Raw genomic sequence first — 4,335 nt, forward strand, 5'->3', positions numbered from 1 at the left:
AACTCCCTGCTGCAGCCACCAGGAACTGCCTGACTCATCAAAGCTCTTCGAATCTTTGCCAAAGATTCGGAGATCTTTGAATCAATTTGGACCTTTAAATTGGTCCCCTGATTCGATTCAAAATCATGAGATTCGGCCACTGAATCGGGCTGAATCTCCTTCGAATCAAATCACCATTGAAGCTTCGCACAGCCCTAGTAACTAATAAGTTTTGTGCCTGGGCAAAACTCCCCTGTATGCAGAGTGCTGCCGAATGCTGGAGAGCGTGGGTAGAAGTGGGGCCAGGAAGAAGAGTGGTCTGACCTGCCCCAGATGTTCCCTCCACCAGTTCCTATGATAAGGTACTGTGGGGCTGCTGCAAAGAATGGAGGGGGTATCATTCTGGTGCCTCCTCTAAGTTTGCACCCAGGACTGGTACCCATTCCCTTCCCCCCTAGTTATGCTTGGGAGGCCAGGGATCAGCAACATTTTGCAGGAGAGGGGCTCTTTAATGGAGCTCAGGCAAAGCTGTTGCAGCTTCTCCCCACCACCTGGGCAAAGTCCCCTGCCACAAAAATGTTGCTGAATCCCTACCTCATGAAAATGCCATAAAAACCTGTCCCTCTCCTGCTCTAAACCAGTACTACACAACTGAAGTGCCTTTGGCATGGATGTAGGGTAGAACAGTAATAGGGACAAACCCAAAGCATTATGGGTGCTGAGGGCCCACTGTACCACTGTAGGCCTTGTCTAGAGAGTCTCCTTTCCTGTTCCTAACCTACAACTACAACTAACCTGTTCCTAACCTACAACTACAGTGACTTGCTAACCAAACACAGGTTATAAATCCCTGCCAGTACATCCTGATCCCGAGCCACCACTGCATATTATACCTCCAATTCTTATTTCCAAGCTTCCCATTTCTCTTCAGTTTGTGGCATTCTACTGAGTGCCATGGGGTCTGTAGGAGGTACTGGAGGCAACTATATACACCACCCTTCTGCAAAGGGCTGCTAGCCTTTGACATTTGCTGATTTCAGGACCAGAAAGGTAAGCAGAAGGAAGCGAGACACAGACTTTGCAGAGGAGCAATATTAGAAGTTCTGCTGTTAACTTCTCAAATTAAAAAAGATTAGAAAGCACAAGTTAAAATTCTTCCTTAGGACACCCTACCTGGTGGGAAAACCAGGACCATTTCCCTTATCTGCCTCCCAATTCGTACAGCCTAAATCATTCCAGCTTTGTGTTACCAAAAACAAAAGCAGGTCCCTCCGCAACCTTTTAAACAAGCAGCGTAAGAAACATAGGACTCCCTCTTTACAGCAATTCCTCTCTTCTTCCAGAGTAGATTGTTCAGAATATTAGGGAAGGAAGACAAAGAGTCGAAGACAAAGACAGGACCAGTGGATGAAATGTTCTATGACAGCACAATACTTGAAGCACCCGATACTTCACAGATTGATGCTCTGATGCATGCCACAGCCAGTGGAAAATTTCATGACAAGTTGGGACAGGACTTCAGTTACTGCAATGCAGTCCCTTATCATTTGGGCCAAAGGATAGTTTCTCATTAACTATTAGCAAGACAGTGCTTCTGAACTTCAGCACAACTGATCCCATCCAGAGGGAAAACATTAGCCAGTTCATTACAACATTAAGCATCTTTTAAGACTTTTGTGCAGTTAGAACTCCCATTGAGTTCACTGAATTTTTCGTGTGTAAGGAATGTAAAACGAAGCTGTATGCAGCCTGAATGAAAGGAAGGTAAAGGGTGCAAACACAGCCACAGCTAATTTGTTTTTAAAAATCTGAAAAGAACAGAGTATTTTGCAGCCTCCCTCCAGTTTTACTGCTAACTAATCTAAGGAACCAACCAACATTTTGTATGCACATCATTCAAAGACTTCTGCAAAGGAATATTTGACAGGGATCATTTCAGAGAGAGGTGCTGGATATATCTTGAATTTTCAAATCAACGTACAAAAATCCACCCTCTGATCCTGTTTCCTGCTGCTGTGTCATAATATTGCCCTCCAAGAAAGTCTCATCTGCCCATCCAATTAGTGAAAGAGTATTACCTATGTTTCCAATGAGACAATAGACAATTAAGTTGCCATTTCACTTGGCTATAATAAGATTCTTGTTTTCTATCCTAAACCTTTTTGTGGGGTTGCAGTTTACTGCTAGCACAATACTGCTAGCTGTATTTTATTCTCCCCCCACAAAGATGTATACACTTCAGTGGTGGATTAAATGATTTATAAATGCTTCTAGGTTTATAAGCATAAGATCATTATCATTATTAATGAAGTTTAGTTACCTCACTGCAGCAAAACAGCCTGAGAAGTTCCTAGATTTGCTTTTCTGTGTGAAGACCAGAGATAAAAATTTAGAGAAGATCAAACAAATGAAAAATACATCAAGACAAACCATAAATGATGTCAACTTTTCAGCAAATTACACACTTTGCATTTGGTGTCAGCAATATTTTTTGATCCTAGAGGATTTTATAATGCATCATCCCTGAATTGTACTTCTTGTTAGGCTGCAATTTTATCTTAGAAGGGTTATATTGACTCAAATTTTGCTATTATAGTTAATAATGGCAGCAAATTACTTTTTTTTTTTTTTAAATGGCCTTGTACTATAGACTGCATATTGTTTAGCTTCCAGAGTCATCCGTCAAGGACCGTTCATAACAACCTCTGATAAATCCTATTATTTTGACTGCATATTTCCATAGCGTCGAAATCAACAGATGATGATACATAGAGGGTTGCCATAAACATTTATTGCAACACTCCACAAACCTCAGCCTTTAATTTCAAATGGTTTTATGTTGATCAGCATTTTGAGTGGCAGCCTGTTTTTATCATTACTATTGTATACAAACAGCACATGCAGGAGAGCAGCTGAACTATAGCTAGGGCACTGGTCTTTGCTCTTTAGAGGTATTTTAAGATATGATCTTGTAGCTCATGAAGATGAATGGCTTTTCCAAACCTGAGCTAGTACTGTACCCTTTTGAAACGGAATATGTTTACACTGCACTGGGTGCCTAAGCATTTTAAGGGAAGGGGGAATATTTGTAAAATCATATACTCATCTTAGTGCTTTAGGGCAGATTCACAACTTAAACACCTCATCAGTTTGATGGCAAGAGCCAGCAATTAGACAATCTCATACCAGCAGAACTAATGCTTCAATGAGAGAGATGCTCTTCTAGTCAGCTCCCCTCAGGCAAAGACACAAGCAAACAGATGGGCCTTGTACAGAGCCCTGAAGGTCAGAGCAGAGTAGATCCAGGCTCTGTTGGTCCAGATGAGGGATGGTTTATTATCTGTATTACAATGGTGATCAGAGGTCCCTAACCAGATCAGAACTTAACCATGTTAGGTGCTATAATATTGTATCATTTCCGCTCCAGAGTGTTTATAGATGAACACTATCTTGAGGTCCAGGGAATTATAATGGTCAGATCACTTACATAGGAAGTCCATGGTAGAACTGGGAAATTAGCTCAGATTTCCCAAGTGTTAGTCCAGGGTTTTACCAAAGAGGCTGTCCTCCTCCTCCCACTCCTCCAAATTTTCAAGACAACTTAAAACCCTGTACTAAAGTGCCACCAAGTTTAGATTTAAAACTTTCAGGAGCATCTTCACTGAATTCTTGAGCTACCATATTGGTGCACAGAGGGAAATCTGGAACACTTAAGAATATTATGGGCTAAAACCAACATCTTTTTGCTTTCAAAACAAAGAGGGAGCCAGTGTAGCTTACAGAGAAAAAAATGTAAAATGGAGTCTATCAGCAACATGAATTCTGTGCTACCATATTCTGCACCTGTTAAAGTTCCAAGTGGCCTTGAAGGATAGTCTCAAGTAGAGTAGAGCACCGTAAACCAGAATTAAATGGAGAAAAGCTGGCAGAATGGTCACACTAGAAAAGAAAGACCAAAGGTCATTGGGCTTAAGGCAGATTAAAAAAATACTTTTGGTCATCAGGTTTCAGGGCAGCCAATCTTCTAAAACCCACCAACAGAATTTGAACATAGTAGGCACTAGGGCTGTGTAAAGCTTTGGGTGGTGATTCAATTCGGAGGGGACTTGGCCCGATTTGGTGGCCGAATCTCTGAATACGAGTCGAATCAGGGGACCAATTAAAAGGTCCGAATCGATTCAAAGCTCTCCGAATCTTCAGCAAAGATTCAGAGAACTTTTATGATTCAGACAGTCCCTGGTGGCTGCAGCAGGGAGCTGCAGCTGACTCTGAGTTGGTAAGTACTAGGGGCAGTGGGGAGGGGAACATGGTGGGACCCCTGCCAGCCCCCCAACCCCTGCCCGCTCCCCCAGCCCC

General features: G+C 42.3%; 1 long non-coding RNA gene across 2 annotated transcripts in view; it reads left to right on the forward strand.

The window, feature by feature from the left end:
• The window catches only part of LOC112551141, a 3,867-nt gene extending 1,165 nt beyond the window's left edge, over positions 1-2,702 (forward strand). Inside the window, exons 2-3 of one of the 2 annotated variants that reach the window (XR_003095319.1) lie at positions 243-341; positions 1,323-2,702. This is a non-coding gene — a long non-coding RNA (uncharacterized LOC112551141). The remainder of the gene's footprint in view (positions 1-242; positions 342-1,322) is intronic. The other variant, XR_003095320.1, reaches the window with a different exon arrangement.
• The last annotated feature ends 1,633 nt before the right edge of the window (positions 2,703-4,335 follow it).

Source organism: Alligator sinensis, unplaced genomic scaffold, assembly GCF_000455745.1.
Source record: "Alligator sinensis unplaced genomic scaffold, ASM45574v1 scaffold610_1, whole genome shotgun sequence".
NCBI lineage: Eukaryota > Metazoa > Chordata > Crocodylia > Alligatoridae > Alligator > Alligator sinensis.